Source organism: Sarcophilus harrisii, chromosome 3 (genome assembly GCF_902635505.1).
Source record: "Sarcophilus harrisii chromosome 3, mSarHar1.11, whole genome shotgun sequence".
Classification (NCBI taxonomy): domain Eukaryota; kingdom Metazoa; phylum Chordata; class Mammalia; order Dasyuromorphia; family Dasyuridae; genus Sarcophilus; species Sarcophilus harrisii.
In genome coordinates, this window is record NC_045428.1 from 276,912,280 (window position 1) to 276,934,465 (window position 22,186).

The window sequence follows — 22,186 nt, forward strand, 5'->3', positions numbered from 1 at the left end:
TCAGTAGTGAAAAGGATTGAATGCAAGAAATGCTGTGAAGGGGGGCAGCTAGGTGGCACAGTGGATAGAGGACCAGCCCTGAAGTTAGGAGGACCTGATTTCAAATCTGGCCTCAGACACTTAACACTTCCTAGCTGTGTGATCCTGGGCAAGTCACTTAACCCCAATTGCCTCACCAAAAAAAGAAAGAGAAATGCTGTGAAGGGAGAAAACTGTAAGATTTGGTAACTGAGTGGATATGCGTTATTAAGCAGAGTAGGGAGTTGAAAAAATATACTAAGGTTATGATCCTTGAATATGGGAAGACAGTAGTACCCTCAATAATAATAGAAAAGTTCAGAAGAAGAGAGGATAATGGAGAAAGATAATAAATTCTGTTTAGGGCATATGGAGTTTAAGATGTCCACAAGTCATCCAGTTAGAATTGTCCAAAAGACACTTGATGATGTAAGATTTCATATGAAATAGGAAAGGTGTATGAGTATGTATGTGTGTAAACATGTATATCTATATGTGTATATCTGCATATATGCACATACATGTGTATATATATATTATGTGTATGTGCATATATAAACACACATATACATTGCATATATACATACATATATATGAGTTCCATGATTAAATTTGGAGAACTAATGAGGTCACCAAGTGAAAAACTATAGATAGGGAAGAGGACCCAGGACAGAGATCTAGGATTTACCCTCTGTAAGATATACACCCTACAAAATTTCATCCTTTGGATGAAATGAAGAATTGGGGCAGAGGGTAGTATGAAAACTAATAGAAAAAAAAAGGTGCATAATAGTGTCAAATGTGGCAGAGATGTAAAGTTTTAGTACTAAGAAGAGGCTATTATCTGGAAATTTACTTGAAGTATTATATTCAATTATACATTTTGAATGGAATACATAGCATAATATAATATAGCATAATATGTCTCTTGCTATAAGCCTCATGCTAACATTTCTCAATTTCATCCCATAGTTTTAATTCCTATTCCCACCATCCTTTTTATTCTAGGCTGCTGACATTCAAAGCCATCTCTAAGAGATGCTGTCAATATTTAGTTCTTTTATGTTTATTTATTTATTAGTTCATGTAGGGTTAACTTTCTTAAACTATCTCACCACAAAATATGGACTTTAGTTCAGAATATATGCTTCATCAATAAGAATTTTGTATGTCTAGCATCTAGCACAGTGCCTGGCATATAGTAGTAAACACTTAAATGCTTTTGAATTGAATTGTTCTGTTATGATTTAATAGCTTTTGTGCCAAAAAAGACAATTTACTTAAAATGTGTCAAGAGATTCAAGGATCTAGATCTTAGAGATCTTGAGAAGTTGAAACAATGCATGGAATTTTCTATTTCCTTCACCTTGCTCCTCTTGAGGTATTCTATATCCAATGATATTGCGCTCCTTACCATCCCCCTGAACAAGATGCTCTATCTTCCAATTTCATATATTTAAAATAGCTTTTTATTTACAAATATATACATAGGTAATTTTTCAGCATTGACAGTTGCAAATCCTCTTCCAACTTTTTCCCTCCTTCCCCCCACCCCTTTTCCCAGATGGCAGGTTGACCAATGCATGTTAAATATGTTAAGGTATACAACTTCATATATTTTTAATATCTGTCCCTCAATTCTTAAAACGTTCTTCCTCTTCATCTAGGTATACATTCCTGGCTTCCTTCAAATCTCAGCTAGAATCCCATATTATATAAAAATTCTTTCCCGATTTTCCTTAATGCTATATCTCCCTTCTGAGATTTTCTCTAATTTATCCTATATGTATCTTAAATGCAACTATTTACTTATACATTGTCTCCCCTGTTAGATTGTGAATTCTCTTACAGCAAGAATTATTTTTGTCTTTCTTTGTATCCCTAGTGCCAATCACTTAGTAGGAGCTTAATAAATGTTTACTGATTTGATTTTTTCTTAATTATTAGACTTGAGCTACGATTGTAGAATTGGGACTTCAGTAGGAATAGAGAGTATTCTGCTGTTATTCAAATAAATAAAAAGTTAATGAGGTAGCATGAAGTATTATACTTAGAGCTAGGGCAAAATGAACTCAAAAACTACCTATTACTAGTTATGCAACCAAAGACAAGTCACCTGACATGTCCAAGTCTCTGTTTCTTCACCTATAAAATGAGGATAAAAATATCTATAATACCTTACTTCATAAACTTTTTTAAAGATCTAAATCTAGCTGTGAGATTATAGGTAAGTCACTTAACCCTATTCACTTCAGTTTCCCCATATGTAAAATTATTTGGAAGGAAATGGCAAACCATTCCAATATCTTTGCCAAGAAAACCCCAAATGGGGTCATGAAGAATTGGATACAAGTGAAAAAAGAAGAGATTGAACAAAAAAAGTGACTGTTTTTGCAAACAGCAATCTAAAGAATAAGGAACTTCTACCAGCTAAGTAATGGGGAAAGATAAAGGGATTAAATCCCCTTCCTTCATATCCACCTTTAAAGGGGCATAAAGATAAATATATGAAGTAGAAATAATTCTGCATTTGGTCTCGGAACATCTGAAATGAAAGGAAGAGTGTGCTGGAGGCATCTCTAACTGACTTTAGGAACTGTTAAATCTTGTGTGAATTTTTACATCTGAGAAATCAGCAATTGCCAGATCAGGGCTTGAATTATTATTTTGTTGATTATCTAGACTAAAAAGTGCTAAAATGCATACTATAACTATAACTATATATATAAATATGCATACATTTTCCCCTGCTAGACAAATTATTCAGTATTTATCATCATAACTTTTTATGATTCTCAAAAGCACATCTTGAGCTCAGAAGAAGTACATGAAGTAGAAGCCTCAGGGAATGAAGTCTTCACTAGACTAGAGGCAGGTTAAAAATAATAATCAACAGCAGCAACAAGTTTTACATTTATTATCTCATTTGAACTTCAGAGTAATCTGGTACAAATCCCATTTTTTTCTACTTAATATTTCTATTTCCTTTCATATATCATTATCCCTGAATCCCATGTTCCTCAAAAATAGGTTACTTGAGTTCTTTTTTGGCTACACATTTATGACAAATGAAATTTTGATATTTTGCTATTCTACAGCCTCATCCCATTCACACAATGGTGCCTTTATAGTAAAACTTACATTTCAGACCAATTCAAATATCTAGTTCATTTGAAATATTTTATCCAAGCAATAATAAAATAATTACCATAGTCACCTAAATTAAGTACCTGCTATATATCAGCTCTGTGGTAAGCTCTAGAGATATGACAAAAACAAAACATCCCTTGTTCTTACATGACTTACATTCAATCACAGAAACAGAAGGCTGATATAGAATCCCAAATCTTCCATTTCTCTTCATGGAACCTTGAAGAAAGGACTTGGGTTTCCTCATCTGTAAAATGAGGCACTATTAACTGAGTTCTCAGATCTCTTCTACCTCCAAATTTATGGTCCTATTTCTAGGTGCTGGGAATACAAAAACCAAAAACACAGTCCAAGTACTCAGGAAGTTAGTCTGAAAGGCAGCAGCAACATGTCAAAGCAGATGAAATGACTTTATCCTTTAGTCTCAGTTTCCTTCTCTATAAAATGTCTAGTGATATTTACACTACCTACTGGCCAGAGTTGATGAAAGGAAAAGGCTTTTCAAACTGTCAAGAACCATGTAAAAGAAGCCATTATAATTATCAGAACCATTGAAGAGGGACTAAAACAGTTTTGGTAGCCAACAAAGTCAATATTCTGTTTCTTAAGGAAAAAAAAAACAACAACATAAAATTGATTTTTTTAAAGAATCAAACTTTATGCATATGAGCTCTGTGTCATTTGTGTGTCAGTGAGCATCTCAAATCTTCAATCCAAAAGTGATTTGTAATTATCTCATTCACTTTTGCTGTACACTTAAAAATATGTACATTTATTAGACATGTTTAAGAGAGCAGTAATATAGCTAAGAATAAAATGAGGGGGTCAAGTTAAGTGAAATGCCAAAGTCTTTTTTCATTTCTAAAATTTTAGGTTTTCTCATATAAGATGTTAATTTATATTCTCAAACTTATTTTTATTTTCTCAATTAATAAAAATCCACTTTGTCTTCTACCCAATTGAAAATGAAAAGAAAACAAAACTCTTGTGACAAATATTCATGGCAAAACAAAACAAATTTCTACATTGGTCACATCAAAAGAAAAAAAGTGGAGGGAGACAGGGGTCTCAGTCTGTACCTAGAATCAATCATCTTTTTGTCAGGAGTTAAGTAGCATGTTTCATCAGGAGTCTTCTGAAGTCATGGTTAGTTGTTGCATTCATTGGTGGGTTTCAGGCACTTCCTTCTTTTAGAGATTGATGAGAAAGGAGTATGTTTAACTCTAGTGCACTAGATTTAATGGAAAGTATTTGTCTTCCCTTCTGCAATTCTCTTTCCCTCATCCACAGTCAAATTACAAGTTTTTATCCTTTATTTTTAAACATTTCTTTGAGGTGGACACCCCTTGTTATGAGTTTATTTCTGTTCAACCTCCTTTGACCAATGACATGGTTCAAGTCTCATTTTCCCTCACCTTCCACACACTGCTTCCTCTTCATTTGTAGAAACTTCAACTTGTTCACCTAAATTTGTGTGAAATAATTTCCCCTACCCTTCTTCTCCCTTTCCTTTCACTCTGTTTTCTTATTGTAGCTTAAGGTTAAAGATTCCAAATCCAGTACAAGGAAAGGTGGCAATCCCCCATAACAGCCACTTATGTTACTAGAGGGAAAACCTGAGACATATATGACTGGGAGTATATCCATAATCAGAGAGCTCATGGCAAGGATAAGGGGGAGTTCCTATATTCAGAGTATGAGGTTCCCAGTTTAGCTTTATATTCTACATTTCCTAAGAAGAATCTTAGAAAGTAGGGTGACTGAGATACTAAGTCCAAATCCCAGTCATTGGCTAATTCTTCTAAAGAGAAAACTGTCATGGCTAGAAAGTGGAGTAATACAAATTATTCCAGGAAAAACTAAAGAAAACAAGGAGAAAATACTTCCTTGAGGATGGGGGGTGAAAATGCAATAAAAAGGACAGTCAGGGGTGAAGGAAACAGATCCAGAGCAGGGAGGTTGAGGGGAGGAAGCTGATTGGAGTTGGTCTTGTAAAACCAGTAAGATCTCAAAGGTTTGTTGTTTTTTTTTAACAGTATTTTTATCTAAGTCAATTATAACCTGATTTTGGTGGATAGGAGTGAGAATCCTGGACCTCATATGCAGATCAAAGTTTAGGAACTGCTGATTATTTATACTGGAGAATGAGGGAAAGGAGAGGGAAGCCTGGGAAATTGGTAGCTAGCTGAAACTCAAATTCCTACCAGTAGGAAAAGGGGCTTTTGGCCATTACTATAGGTAGGCTCAGAGGAATTAAGTCTTCCCAGCAGCTTAATTTAGTGGATTGGAAGAATATTGGCTTTGTTGTGTTGGTTTTTCCAATTATTTAAAAATTATAAAATCTTCAAACAAACAAACAAAAATACTCTCAAGGCTTTTTAATCTAACTAGATTCTATTAACCTTGATAATGATATGGTTCTCAGGGGATACATATATCATCTCTACATATTAGAATGCTTAAAAAAATTCATCCTTGCATAATTCCTTATTATTGATCAGTCATATTCACCTTTTTATGTTTTTTTTAATTTCTGCATTTATACTTCATAGAACAATAGTCATTCATCAGGAATTTGGGGGAAGTCTTTAAAGATCTTTAAAGATACATTTTTTCCCTCTGTAGAATCTTATACTCACTTTTTCTAAATAAGTTATTCTTGGTTAAACATATCATTTGCCTTCTAGAATACTGCATTACAAATTCTTTGCTCTTTTAGAGTGTTTTTTGCTAAATCATGTATGATCCTAACTGTGATTTCTTGATATTTGAATTCTTTTTCTCTGATTACTTTAAGTATTTTTTTCAATTGACCAGGAAGCTTTGGATTTTGTCTATAATTTTCCTGAAAGGTCTCTTTAATTTAGAGGTCTCTTTCAGAAGATGATGAGTAGATTCTATTCTATTTTTACTGTGCTCTCTAGTTCAAAGAAATCTATACAATTTCCTTTTATGATTTCTTGAAATATGATGTATAGACGCCTTTATTGGTCATGACTCTCAGGTGATCTAATAATTCTTTTTTATTTTCAGCTTCACATTCCTTTTGTTTCTTTAATACCTCTCCCTCACCCATGTGGTCTACTAAGTCATGATTCTCTCGACTTAATTTTGGTCAATTGTTTGTTATATGAGATACCTCATAGTTTGTTCAGTTTTTTATGTCTTTTGATTTTCTTTTAATATATCCTGTTGTTTCTTAGAATCATTAACTTCTTTTTGATTGATTCTAATTTTTCTAGCATTCTGTTACTTGGGTAAAGTTTTTTACCTTTTATGCCAAGCTATTAGTTTTCTTTCCAATTCTTTCTTCCATAGTTCTCATTTCTTTCCCAGTTTTCTTCCTAATGAATGAATTTATTTTCAAATTGTTCCTCTAGTGCTCTCATTTCATTTATTAAATCATTTTAAAAATTGTTTTAGGAATTCTAGTGGAACTTGTGTTCAGCCTATGTATTTTTTTTAATTCTGCTTATAGAGAGTTTAGAGTCATTATATTCTTTTGGATCTGGATCTTGAGTATCCAGTCTGCATAACATTTCTTTATAATGGAAGTCCTTTTATGTTTGCTCATGCTTTCCATCTTACTTCCTAACTTCTGAGTTTTTGTTAAAATCAGTCTGAGAACTTCTAGATAGAATTCTGGATCATGCTCAGTCTCATAGAGGTACTGACTATTATGTTATTTCAGGATCTCAGGGACAGTTCAGGCAAGAGACCTACAATTCTCAGTATACACAAAGTAGTCTGAACCAAAGTAAAGTCTGAGCATTGTTTCTTGGTCTGAGTTCCTGACCTGTAGTTGGGTCTGAGAGACATAATTGTAAATTTGTCATGATTGTCAATAGGTTGATAATAACCCCAGCTGGCTGAGGTGACAGAACTGCAGATTTCCCTTTGGTCTGAGTTTCCCAATCTAGTTATGCATTTATAGCTTTCAGACTGGGCTGAGGGATACATCTAAAGCTCTCCTCCTGGGATCAGAGTCACCCAATTGATACTTGCTTCCATACTTTTCCCTTACTCAATACATAGCCTAGGAGTCATGACCATTTTTTCCCCTATAGCACTTCTCCCCATTCAAGGTACAGATTGCCACCTCAGTCTTCACTAGAACTGTGACCTAACAGTGAGTAGTGAGCAACAGAATTCCCTATCAATATGAGTTCTTGTTCCTTGAATGAGATCAAGCCCTTCTATCCCTGATGTAGGATCTTTGCTTTCCCCAGTCCACCAGAAGTAGGCAGGCCTTCTTTCATTTCCTGAATTAGAAAGCCCTGGGCTATATATTCTTTATAATACCCTGACTCTAGTGTCCATAGACTGCTTTGTTTCCCAGCTGACCTGGCCTGGAAAAATAACTTAATGTATTTTTTTTTCCTTGGGCTTCCCAATTAGGACTTAACCAACTGTTTTCTATATCTTTGTGGAGGAATTTCAGGAGAGAGTTTGACTGTGCTACTTTCTTCTACTCCACCATCTTGGCTGGTCTCAAGAGTGCCTCTGTTAATTCTAAAGAATCAAATTATTTTCAAAAGTATACCCCCAAAATTAATTAATATATCTAGAAGGAATCTCTACATTCGCTAATTTTGCTCTCAATTAAAAAGTACTTTTAATTTTTTATACATTTGAGAATTAATCTCAAAAATATAAAGTAAATTATATATTTCAATGTTTTTTAATTATAGCTTTTTATTTTCAAAATATATACATTAATAATTTTTACCATTCATCCCTACAAAACTCTGTGTTCTAATTTTTCTCTTCCTTCCCACCGCCCTCAGTTGGCAAATGATCCAATATATGTTAAACATGTCCAGTTCCTCTATACATATTTCCCCACAATTATCATGCTACACAAGAAAAATCAGATCCAAAAGGAAAAATAATTTAAAAGAAAACAAAATGCAAGCAAACAACAACAACAAAAAAGAGTGAAAACACTATATTGTAGTCCATATTCAGTTCCCACTGTCCTCTCTCTGGGTGTGGATGGCTTTCTTCATCACAAGACCATTGGAACTGATCTGAATCACCTCATTGTTGATAAGAGCCATGTCTATCAGAATTGATGATTGTATAATCTTGCTGTTGCCATTATAATGATTTCCTAGCTCTGTTCATTTCACTTAGTATCAGTTCATGTAAGTCTCTCCGAAATCATCCTGCTGATCATTTCTTATAATATTCCATTCATATAACATAATTGTCTAGCCATTCTCCAATTGATGAACATCCACTCATTTTCCAGTTTTTTGCCACCACAAAAAGGGCTGCCCCAAATATTTTTGCACATGTGAGTCCCTTTACCTCCTTTATAATTTCTTTAGGATACAAGGCAGTAGAAACACTGCTGGACCAAGGATATGCACAGTTTGATAGTCCTTTATAGTTAGTTAGAAATTGCTCTCCAGAATGGTTGTATCTGTTCACAACTCCACCAACAATGTTCAATAATTGTTTATTAAATATCTATGATTTATAGGGTACTATTCCTAACAAAAATCACCTTGATTTTATAATTGTTTTAGATTGAAGATTAGAAAATTCCCCTCACTTGAAACTGTTTAAGTTAATTTCCTTCATTCTACTACCTAAAATTGGAGACTTCTTTCCTAAGAAGTCATTTCAGTATGTTTTGAGTAATCTCTAAATCCACTCACAGTCCCACAAAATTCAGCATAATGTCTTCCTATATATACATGTAGGACTCAGTAAAAGCCAAGTTCAACGTTCTGAGTAGCTTATTTCCAAATATTTACCTAACATATAATGCTGAGTCCCAACACTAATTTCTTTAATTGAAATGTCACATATTATTGACTAGAGATCATATAAGATCCCATGATTTCCCAGCTGTTTCCCCCTGTTTTTATGGATTGCCACCTTTTGCTAACCCAAGGTCAATTTATGTTTGAATATCCATAAATTCTACCAAAGTTCTGAATTTTTGTATCCACTCTTCAGGTCTATGCAGAATTTATGGGGGATGTTATTTGCCAAAGGGACTATGAATATTAATTTTTTTAATTACTGTTCCTAGTTAATAGACATCCAACAATTAATAGACATTTAATTCTTTTAGTTGAATTCTGAATACCTGATTCACTATAGAACATGCAATATCATTGCATCGCACAAATACCAAATTAAATATAAAATATTAGCATTCTTTTCTTACAACATTTTCAGTACTTATATTTTGATCACTTAAACATAGTTTTTTTTTATTCATTTGTTTGTTGTAATTTTAGTGTCAGTTATCTACAGTCATAAAAATCATTGACTTTGGAATCCAAGGATCTGAATTCAAATTTGTATTTAATATTAAGTATGTGAATGATCTCAAATAAATCACTTTTTGGACTTTCAGGAACTTAGTATCTTCAACTGTAAAATGGCATCTAATGTTTATTCCAGCTCTAAATCATCTCCTGGATGGTCTTCCTGACTCTGATTTCCCTTCTCTCTCTAATCAATCTTAACTAATCTTCTTAAAATAATTTTATCACATTATTCCTCTACTCAAAAAGTTTCATTTTACCTCTCAGTTGAAATTAAAGCTTCTTGTTTTTATATTTGAATCATTTCATAAGCCTTTATTCCATTATTTAACCTTATCTCTCCATATTTGTTAAATCATTTCAGACTTCTCACCCCAAGTTTTTCTTGGCAAACATACTGGAGTGATTTGCTATTTCCTTCTCCAGATCATTTTCCAGATGAAAAAACTGAAGCAAACAAGATTAAGTGACTTGTTAAGGGTCACATAGCTAATAAATGTCTTTTGGTTTTTTGGTTTGGGTTTTTGCTGAGGCAATTGGGATAAAGTGACTTGCCCAGGGTTATACTACTAGGAAGTGTTAAGTATCTGAGACCAGATTTGGACTCAGGTCCTCCTGACTTCAGAGTTGGTGCTCTATCCACTGCACCAAATAGCTGCCCCTAATAAGTATCAAAGACCAAAATTGAATTCAAGAGATGAGTCTTCCTGTCTTGAAGTGGTACACTATTCTGTGTACCACTTAGTCACCCTATCTTCAGTACAGTATTCCCCAACATATGCATCCTCTTCTCCCATCAAGCTAGTTAGCTTTCTCATCTCTCATTCTGAGATCTTTCAATCTCATTCTGAGTTCTCTGTCTTTACTCATAATGTTCTACCCTTGCCATTGCCTTCTTCAGATCCCTGTGCCTGTTGAAAACCCTCTTATCCTTCATGACATAAGGCATCTTCCACCTCTGCCTTTAGCAGGACTTTAGGGAGAACTCATTCTCTGTATTCTTTAATCACCTGTAATGTGACTGAGTATAATGTTATTTTCACCATACAATGTATTGCTTAATGATATGCTCTTGATTTCTAATTGTTTCATAGATGCAATCTTGTCTCTTCAAAAAAAATGTAAATTTCTTGGGGAAGGGATAGGGCTAGATGGGGATGGAGAGGTTTTTCTTGTTTCTTTCATAGTACTTAGTACAATGCCAAGCATATAGTAGATGCTCATTAACTATGTATCTAATATTATCCATTCTTTACTTTAATGATCTAAACTGGTACTCTGGAATCCTAGCAGAATGGGTAGCCATATGAAGAAGACATTGCTTTTGGGGCAACTAGGTGGCACAATGGTAAAGAACCAGCTCTGAAGTTAGGAGGACCAGAGTTCAAATCTGGTCTCAGACACTTTAATACTTCCTAGCTGTGTGACCCTGGGCAAGTCACTTAACCCCAATTGCCTCAGCAAAAAGGAAGAAGAAAAAGGAGGAGGAGAGAGGAGGAGGAGGAAGAGGAGAGAGGAGAAAGAGGGGGAAGAAGAGGAGGAAGAAGAGGGAAGAAGAGGAGAGGGAGGAGGAGGAGAGAAGAGAAAGAAGAGGAGGAGGAGGAAGAGAAAAATGTTATCTTTAACATTCTCTTTTTAAATTTTGAGTTGCAGATTCTTTCCCTCCCTCCCTCAATCACTGACAAGACAAGCAATGTGATATCAATTATACATATGAAATCATTCAAAACATGTCCATATTAACCATATTTTTCTAAAAAGCAAGAAAAATAAAGTGTGAAAGTTAGACTTCAATTTGCACTCAAAATGTATTAGTTCTCTCTCTGGAGGTGTATAGAATTTTTCCCATAATGAGTCCTTTGGAATTGTTTTGGATCATTGTATCAATCAGAGTAGCCAAGTCCTTCACAGTTGATCATTACTACACTACTGTTACTGTGTACAATGGTCTCTTAGTTGAAGAAGATGTTTCAGTACATTCTATCATTAGAATATCTATCACCACTTTCTTATGTATATAAAAGATGATTTAAATGCCATGTAAACTGACACTGTGATAGATAGCTGTCCATTGATTGTAATCATGATATATGATTAAATTTCTCCTTGGTGGCAGATGTCACAAATATCAAGTTAACATTTTCATAAAATGTTTCATATAGAGAATCATAAGATCATTTAGAGCTGGAAAGAACCTCAGTGGTCATCTGCTTCAATACTTTCATTTTACAAGGAAGACAAAAGTCAAATGACATGCACAGGAACATGCAATAGTAAATATCCTAGCCTGAATTTGAATTCAGATCTTGCTAATACCTAACCCAGTGACTTATCCATTGTAGACAATCTTAGACAATTAAAGCCTATTCCTAAATATATATGAATTAAATTCACCTAAAATAAGTATTTGATATAGTAAAGAAAGTGGAAATGAAAATAATAGTGAAAGAACTTATAGCCTAAATTTCATTCAATACATCTTCCTGGGCTCAAATCTGGCCTCAGACACTTAGTAACTGTGTGACCCTGAGAAAACCACTTAATCCTGTTTATCTTAGTTTCTTCATCTGTAAAATGAACTGAAAAAGGAAATGGCAAACTATTACGGTATCTTTGTCTAGAAAACCCCAAATGGAGTCATAAAGAGTACAAAATACACTAAAGGATTGGATCTCTTACTATATGAGATTACATTATATTACATTACATGAAAAGGGTAAACTCCCTCTACATTTCCCTTGTAATTTATAGTCTTAAAGAATTTTTAGAGCCCCAATATCAAATACAAATAGAAATAGATCCCTTCAGACTTCATATTGACTTAAAAAAAAACAAATTAATACTATATTGTATTTTCAGTTAATCTATTAAATATTTCCCAATTAATATTTTAATCTGATTCCACTGTGTAGCTTATAGCCTCATATTTGGTCACCTTTGCCTCAAATGCTAAAAGGTTAAGTGATTTACCCAATATATGTCAGAGCTAGCACTTAATCCTAGATCTTACTGTCTCAGAGGTTAACTGTCCCCTAGGCCCTGCTGCCTTTCATGAAGGCACTAAACTAAAATCAAATGCAATGGAAAATATTCATGCAAGTCCCACTTATCCTTCCCAAAACCTAACAGACTACATAGGACATAGTAAGTGCTTAATAACTGTTTGTTGACTGAACTCTATGAAACCTTTTTATGTAGATGTTTTTGGAAAAACATGCTTGGAGAAGGTACATTGAATGGTTTTTTGGGGAGGAATTTTGAGTCAGGACAAAATGGATAAATTGTATAAAATTTTAATTGCATGAGGATGGGAGGAAGGGGTGCTTCTCATATAAGTTATGCATGGCTCCATAAGACTGTCTAAAGGTAGCTCAAAGGTAGACATGAATAGCTATCTCAAGAGTCTCCTCCCATCCTTTTCTAAGGATTTGATTCCTTTGATTCCTTTCAGAAGAGAAAGTAAGAGATTGGAGCCAGAAGATGGCCAGCCTCTCTGTTCTCCTTGGAGAAAGGGTACCAGGCTAGAATTATATCTATCTGCCTCCCCCCAAAATAATGTAGGTTAGGAGGAATCAGTTTAGGTCCAAATCACTATCCTTTAGTTTGACCCTTCCACCAAATGTCAGTTCCACAAAGAGTGTAAGTGGCAAATAAAACCATTTATTCAAGCCAATAGCAAACAGAAATGAAAGAAGGCGTACATATGAGAATATACCATTCAATATTCATAATGAATAAGCTCCCATTAGGAGTTGGCAATGAGATAGAGCGGGGAGAATGTGTAGAGTGGAGAGAGAAAAAAAAAAGTAGAGAAATGGAAGAAGAGAGAAAGAGAGAAGGAGGAAATAAAGAAGGGAGGGAGAAAGAAAGGGGAAGGGGAAGTTAAGAGAAAGAAAAAGGAGAGAGGAAAGAGACAGAGACAGACAGACAGACAGACAGAGACACCAGATAGCGGGTTTTATCCAAGGGAAAATTCCTAAAAGTCCATACTGTAGTAAGCTAGGGATAAGGACATGCTTCTTCTACATGCTTACTTTTCCTGAGTCTCCCCCCGCCACTTTCAGAAACCTGAAAATCTGGAACTGCATATCTTATTTCTCAAAGTTGGCAGCCAGAGACCTGGATCTATCTACCTGAGATGTGTAAAGCACCATGCCGATACTGTGTATAGGGAGGAAGGGAGGAAGGGAAGGAAGGGAAGAAGGGAAGGAAGAGAGGGAGAGAGGGAGGGAGGGAAGGAAGGAAGGGAGGAAGGAAGGGAGGGAGGGAGGGAAGGAAGAGGGAGAGGAAGAGGGCACACAAGTGGAAAGAAGGGGAAAAAAGGAGGAAAGAGACCCTGGCCTTAAGGAACTTACATTTTACTTTGGTGGAGGAGAGGTAGATAAAGCCTTCCTATATATAAGTAAATAACTGGTACGTTTAGAAGGGAATGGCACTAAAAACAAAAGGAATAAGGAAAAACAAGTGTCACTTAACCTGAACCTTGAAACAATCTAAGGACTTTCAGAGACAGTTGTGAGGAAGGAGTACAAATGAACAGCCTGTACCTAGAGACAAAAAAATGAAATGTTGAATTTTAGGAATAGCTAGTAAGTCAATTTGGCAGAAATGTAGCATGTGTAAAGGGATCGATATGAAATAAACATAAATTGAGAGTCAAACCTTAGAAAGTTTGCATTTTATCTTAGAGGCAAAAGGCAGCCACTAAGGTTTTTGATTGAAGGAGTAATATTGTTAGACCTGTGTTTTAAGAATATTATTTTGGCTGCTGTGTAGGTGGAATGAAGAAGGAAAAGATTAAAATAAGGGAGATGATGTAAAATGCTATTGCAGGTAATAAAGTTCTGATCTTCGATAATGGCCATGTGAATGAAAAAAGGAGGAATGAGATAAAAATGATCAAGACTTGGCAGGGAGTGAAGGAGACCAAGGAGTCAAGGAATCTCTAGAGGGTCATGATATGTAAGGAAGAATACACATCTTGAAGTTGGAAACAACTGCATTTGAATTCTGGTTTGAAATAGTTGAATGATGTCTGGCAAGTCACTTAACTTTTCTGGAACTGACAGTTTCCTCACTTGTAATAGAAGAATACATTATTAATAGTCTCTACTTCACAAAACTGTTAGAAGGATCTATCAATAAGCATTTGATTAAGTGCTTAATAGCACCAGAAAGTTACATATATAAAGTATTTCCAATCTCTACAATCCTATATAAATGATAGGTATTATTACTATCCAAGATTTGATCCTGTGTGACTAAAAGAAGAGAGTACTGAGAGATGGGGGCTGAAGAAACAAAGGAGGGAAGGAGGCAGAGAGAGTGACAGAATAGTCTTGAGCAAGAGTTGGGGCCAGGGTAATGTAACAGGGAAAGAAAGATGGCATAATAGCACAGTATTTTGCATTTCAGAATGCATTTTCACTTTTAAAGTAATACCTATTATCTCTATAGATAATCACAACAACTTGTAAAATAATTTTTATTAAATCTCTTTGTTAGAAAAGAACTGAGGCAGAAAGATTATTATTCATTTAGTCAAATGACTCATCAATAGTAGAGTAACATCTGATTGTTAGCTGTACACAACCTAAGATAATTGGTACCCTGATGAAGCAAAAACTATTAGTAGCAGACAGGAAAAATAATCTAATTTCTTTTTAAAGATATTTTATTGATATCTTTTGATTTTTATATCATCTACATTTACTCTGTTTCCCCCACCCCTCTCCCAGAAAGCCACCCCTTCTTTTTAAAAAAAAATTTACTTTATTTATTTTTGCTGAGATTATTGGAGTTAAGTGAGTTGCTCAGGATCACATAGCTAGGAAGTGTTAAGTGTCTGAGCTCAAATTTGAACTCGTCCTCCTGACTTCAGGGATAGTGCTTTATCTACTGCACCATCTAGCTGCCCCCAAAGCCATCTCTTCAAATAAAAATTTTAAAAGGAAAGAGAAAAATTCAACAAAACCAATCATCATTTTTAAAAATTTGATATTATATATGATGTTCAAATCTACACCTATGGATTTCTGTAAAGAAAGGGGAGAAGTGGTTACATATATTTCTTCTTTGGAGTGAGCCATTCTTTCCAATAATTTTGCAACTTTCAGTTCTTGTTCTTTCCCTTCCTATTGTTATAATCATCATGAATATTTTCTATTGCTCCTGTTTATTTCACTTTATATCAATTCATGTAAATCTTTCCATTTTTTTGTATTCCTGATTATTTCTTACAGCACAATAATATTCCTTTACATTTATGTACTATATTATGTTTAGCCATTGCCCAATCAATGGGTATCTACATGTTTCTAATTTGTTATCACAAAAAGTACCACTATAAATATTGTGATGTATATAGAGCCTTTCATTTGGCAAATTATATCCTTGGGTTTTATATCTAACAGCTGAAACTCTGGATCAGAGATTACAGACATTTTAGTCACTTTGTTTATATAATTCCATATTGCTTTCCAGAATGGTTATACCAATTCACAATCAGTTAAAAATCTGTTAGTGTCCCTGTCTTTCCACAACTCTTTCCATATTATTATTTATCTTTTGCCCATTTTCTAGTTGTGATTTAAGATCTCATATTTGTTTTGATATGCATTTCTTTGATAATTATTTGAAGCATGTTATCATAAGGTTGTTAATGGTTTGCGTCTCTTCTTTTGAGAATTTTTTGTTCATATTCTTTAACCTCATATCTGTTGGGGGATGGTCTGGAATCTTTTAGATTTTTGTTGGTTTTCTATATATTATATATCAAACATTTATCAGCCACAAAGTTTTTTTTTTCCCAATTGACTGCTTCCATTCTTTTCCTTAACATAATAATTTTGTTAATCACTTTCATATAATTAAAATTATGTTTTATCTTTCATTATTGTCTTTATCCATTGTTTCATTAAAAATTCACTTCCTGGGAATTCATCTGGGAATGAGGAAAGGAGTAATATCAGAGGAACTTTAAGTCAAAAAACAACTCTCAGTAAAAATCTATTGAATATTTTTTTTAAAAAATCTCATTCCCTTTCAATAGTGTGGAAGATCTAATAGATCCTTATCTCTTCTAAGGTTTTATAGTATAGTCTTTAATTTTCAGGTCACATATCCATTTAGAATTAATAAGGGAATATGATGTGAGATACTGGTCTAAATCTAATTTTCATAAGACTGCTTTCTATTTTTCCCAGAAGTCCTTATTAAAAGGAGAGCTCTTTCTTAGGTAATTTACATTTTGGTGTTAACAAGCACTGAGATACTAAGTTCAATTATTTCTGTTTCTATTTTATTTAGTCTAGTCTATTCATCTACTTCTCTATTTTGAAATGTCAAATGGCTTTTATTTTTGCTGCATTATAATATAATTGGAGGTATGCAAGTGCTTCATTCTTCACTTTTCCCCGTTATTTTCCTTGATATTATAGGTCTTTTCTTCCCCCAAACAAATTTGCAAGTTATTTATCTGGATCTGTAAAATACTCCTTTAGTAGGATGATACATAAATAAATATGTAAATTAGCATTTATATGGTTGTCATTTTTATTCTTTTGGAGCAGTACAGTCATGAGCACTGTATTACCCCGACTATTTTTTTAGTCTTTATTTCTTTAAAAATCATTTTATAATTCAATCTATACAAGTATTGAGTGGGCTTTAGCAGACTAACTGAAATATTTTATGAACTTTGTAATTATTCTGATGGCCCTTTTATTATTCCCTCTTAGGTTTTTTATCATGTAGAAATGCTGTTAACTTTTGTGGGTTTGTTTTATAGTTTTCAACTTCGTTAAAAATATTATTTCAATTGCTTTCTTTGCTGATTTCCTAGGATTTTCTAATTAAATCATTATTTCATCAGCAAATAGGAATGGTTTTGTGTTCTTTTTGGTTCTATTTAAGCCTTTAATTTTTGTCTCATTGCTATTGCTAGATTTCTAAAGCTTTATCAAATAATAGCAGGAAAAGGGAGTAGGCTTGTGTTACTACTATATATATTGAGAAAATTTCAAATCCCCTATTAGATATAATGCTTACTTCTCAGTTTAAGGTAAATGCTTGTTAACATATTAGAAAAGATTCATTTATGCCTTTACTTTATAGAGTGTTTAGCAAAAATGTCAAGAACTTTATCCCTATAACTATTGAGATAATTATGTGGTTTGGGGATGTTTTTGTTTTTAGTGTAATTTTATCAATTATCTTCCTAATGTAGAATCATCCTTCTATCCCTGGTATAAATCCAACTTGGATACAATTCATGATTTTTTTAATAATTGCTGTAATCTTTTTGCCAAGATTTTATTTAATATTTCTGAATCAATTGATTCATTCATTATAATGGTCTATAGTTCTCTTTCTTTGCTTTATATTTCTCTGAGTAATCAGGGGAATTGGACCTATATTTGGCTCAAAATAAAATCTGGGTTCAAATCCCACCTCAGACACAGACTAACTATGTGGCTGACACTTGGGTAAGTTATCTAAACCACTCTCAGATTTGATTTCATCATTAGCAAAATGAAAGTAGAATTGATAGCCTCTAAAGTATATTCTGCCTCTGAATTTATGAACCTATAAATTATTCTTCCATAATCTCTCACTGAAAAGCAAACACCATAAAACTTTGCAATTTTATCACAAAAGGGAAAATGCCACAAGCTAGTGAAAAATCTGAAATACATATGTATATGCACATATGTAGGGAAAATGAAAAGTGTTTCAATATATAGTAGTAATTTTTGTTGTTGTTCAGTCACTTTTCCGTCAGACTCTCCATGTTCCCTCTTGGCAAAAATACTGGAGTGATTTGCCATTTCCTTCTCCAACTCATTCTATAGATAAAGAAACTGAGGCAAACAGGGCTAAATGACTTGCTCATGGTACAAAGCTAGTAAGTGTCTGAGGTAATATTTGAACTCAAGCAGATGAGTCTTTCCTGACTCCAGGTCTGGCACTCTGTCCACTATGCCATCTAATTGAACAAAAAAAAATTGCTAAAGCATTATCAAATAGAGGTACTGTTTTACATGGTTTAGTAAAAAATGAATTAAAACTTACACAAGTGTGTGCAAATGGTATTGTGAATTTAAGACGTCCTAGAAAGTTTATTTTCTCAAATATATAAATTTCCCCCACTTCAAAATTGTTTCCAGAATGAGTCTAATAGCAAACCCATTCCTTCATAGAGAATGCAACAAAACACCCATTTAGATCCTCTGTGTAAATTATCACAAACTTCAAATTAGTGGATTCTGAACTAGCTATAGCACTTTTGCCTTATTAGACTAAGCTATGTGAAAGCCATATGCAGTAACAAGGAGAAATTTCATTCTCTTCTGTAAGTACCAGAAGAGAAAAGATAAGGGGAAAAGAGACACACAGAGCTTTCTATAGCACTTAAATATGAAATAGATTTTTTAAAACTATCTTTATTACTTGAATTTTTCCAGGAGTAAAAAGAGGCTTGCTCTAATAAGAATTCAATATCCTCATACTGTGCAGATTTCATAACATAGTGTTTTTTTTTTTTTTTTCCATCCCCAGGGGCTGATTTGAAACAAAACAAGAGAAGCTGTTCCTTCTGTTACCAGATACCAAAACCAGACCTGCTATAAGTCAAAAGCAACTTCATTGGGCTGCGATTCTTCCGTCTCCCAGAGTCTAAATGTAAGTGTATAATATCTAGAACCAGGGTTCAGCAAGACAGATATTATCACTGCTCTTCCATTCTTCACGTCGGTTTTATTCACCCACTCTGGCTACCCTGTGGTACCTCATTGGGAGTTCTAAACAATCTCTCACTGTTGCTGACCCCCATGTAACCTGTTCACTTTTTCTTGGTTCCCACCTCCCTCTTCATCTAATTCAAGGTATAGAACATTGCTAATGCCTAGTGTAAGAATTTCAAATAGCAAGATACATGGACTGTTACACATGATCTAAACTGATTTTTAAACTCAAGCATGTTAAATAGGATCTTAAATATAATCAATTCCAAATGAGCTGTTGAGGTACCCAAGTGTTTGCCATATGTGGATAGTTTGATTTTACTGAGAGGTTTCTTTAGCATGTGCTTCTTTCATGATTAAGCATAGAGTTTCCAAGTAATAAAAGAACTGTAGATTTTAAAAATAAATAATTCCTATACAAATAGAAAAATTAATATTTTCATGTATCTCCTAATATTTTCCATACATACTTTTCTTTCATTATCATATGAACCAAAGATTTTCTTCTGATGATATTTCTGTTTGTAAATTATGGATTTTTTAATGAAGAAATTATTCTTTTTCAATGAGTGCAGGAGTATACAACAAACTTTTCCTAAGGAGGAACTAATGTTTTTGAAATATATCATACAACAAATATGGTATTATGCACACATGATATTGAAAATATTCATAGTAAAAAAAATTGCATACCAGTACTCCTTTTATTCTTTGATCAATCTCTAAATAGAAGCAATAAAAATGTAAAGTACATCGTTAACTTTTGAACTTTGATGGAAAAAGATTATACCCTCCATTTCTGACAAGTAGACATTATCTCATAGTATCCATAGTCATCTTATACTTATGACTATTGTCTGGTCTCAAGTGTGACTTTTGGAAGCACTCATTATTTCCTAATATGTAATAAAACAATGGCTTCTTACATTTTCTTAATTTTACTTGGTAATGAAAAGCATGAACTTCACATGTAAAAAAAGAATAACTAAGATTCTGAGGCATTTAGGATGGTGAGAGATATGGCTATAGATTTTTTTTAAATATAATATAGTATAAAAATATAGTATAAATATACTAGCCATGTAGTTATTGTTTCACAGCTATATCTCCATTGCATAAAGAAATGAAATGAACAAAATACACTCTTTAAAAAAAAGACAAAAAAAGAAGGAAGGAAGCAGAGAAGGAAATGAAGGAGGGGGAGGGAGGAGAGAGGGAGAGAGAGAAGGAAAGAAGGAAGAAGGAAGGGAGAAAGTGAAGGGAGAGGAGAATGAGGGAGAGAGAAAGGGAAAAGAAGAGGGAGAGGAAAAGGGAAACATTGGGTTCTCTGAAATTTTGCTCTTAAGGGCATTTCAGTTCACACTATTAAAAAATAGATGCACGGTTTACTTATGGAAAAAGTTTATTAAAGAACTAAATTAAAGCATTTAGAAGTGACTATCAACCCCCTAAGTATATTTGAAGAGAAAAGCTACTTTCTTCCTAACTGGGACTTGTTTGCAAGATAGGTGGTGAAGGAGGCAAGATGAGAATTGTATTCACAATCTCTGACTGGTTCTGAACTTAATCCAAAGAGAAACATAATTGCTGAAACTAAAGGCATGATCAGCTTCTGGATTTCCTGTAACCAAATCTTACTGCCAAGGGCACCAATGGGTTCATACAGTTAAAAAAAAAAACTACAATAATAATGCCAACTAAAATAGTGAAAACCTAGAAGGTGACAGAAGAGGAGAAGAAAGGAAAGGCGAAAAGAAGAGAGGAGACTCATGAAGTTGCAATAGGGATAGAAAAAATCCATCTTATTTTTTTTTATGAAATATCTTTGTTAGGAAGAGTTCTGGGGTATACAAGGCAATAAAAATCACAGAGTAGTTAATAAATGATTTAATCATGAGCAATAGAAATGGGAACAAACCAAAATAAACATTATATTCAAAATAATTATCAAGTCAGTCAGGCTTAGGAATTGGACATGACAGTTTTCTAGTTAAAAATAATCAGCTGAAAGTCATCCTTAGGCATAGAAATTTTGATTGAAAAAAATAAGGATTTTTTTGAATATATGTGTGTGCATGTGAGCATGCTGCATGGAAGAAATGGATTTGGCTTGTTACTCTTAATTCCACATAATGTTTATTTCATTCAGTGTTCAAATATGGGGATTTTGTACAGTAATTTCAGTGCAGTTTTAAAATAATTTTGATCAAAAAATTGAAAAAAAACTACAAATGTCAAGACCAGGATATTATAATAGGAAAAGCCTCAAATAACATATGAAGTAGGAAATGGAAATATATTGTAGAAACTGATTCTCTATGTAGATGTACACATCTGCATTACAAATGTATGGACAGTTTTCCCCCTTGGAATATTCTGGAAGTGTTATCTTCAATTGTCCTTAGCCCCTGACAAATTAATTGAATTCTTGAATCATAATCTATAGAAAGAATTATGGATAGATCCATTTTTATGAGCTAAAAAACATATAAACATGTTTTCAAAATAACTTCCAAACAATCATCCTTTTGCCTGTTTCTATTTTCTGCTAAACGGAATGTCTCTTGGATTCACAATAAAGAGGTAGCACCTTGCACTTGGGGATTAATAAACTACATCTGTGACTAAAAATGCCCATGAAAAACCTGCTGGATTGATCTATATCTGTTTTATTAATCAGGCACACTATGGAAAAGCCTTTTTTGTGGTTGTACTGTATGTTGGAGATAAACAGAATAGGGAAAACCACAATGCATTTTGGAAGCCATTTGGAGCTTTGAAGAATGTGGACTTTTTCTACTAAATGACAGCAATAAAGTACAACATTTGACAGCTGTAACTTGGGATGTATAAACTCAGTTTATGCTGAGCTTAGCTACTGCATATGACAGCATTGCTCAGTGCAATGACCCAAAAGATGGATTAATATTAAGAGTTATCATTTTACTAAATAAATATGGGGTGGGCAGAGCAGGATTTTGTTTACTA

At 33.7% G+C, this 22,186-nt stretch overlaps 1 protein-coding gene across 6 annotated transcripts in view; it reads left to right on the top strand.

The window, feature by feature from the left end:
• COL8A1 (collagen type VIII alpha 1 chain) overlaps window positions 1-22,186 on the top strand; it is a 216,808-nt gene that overhangs the window by 112,144 nt on the left and 82,478 nt on the right. For all 6 annotated transcript variants that reach the window (XM_031959558.1, XM_031959559.1, XM_031959554.1 and 3 more), the window contains one exon: window positions 19,014-19,136. The gene's annotated coding sequence lies outside the window, so the exon portion shown is untranslated. The remainder of the gene's footprint in view (window positions 1-19,013; window positions 19,137-22,186) is intronic.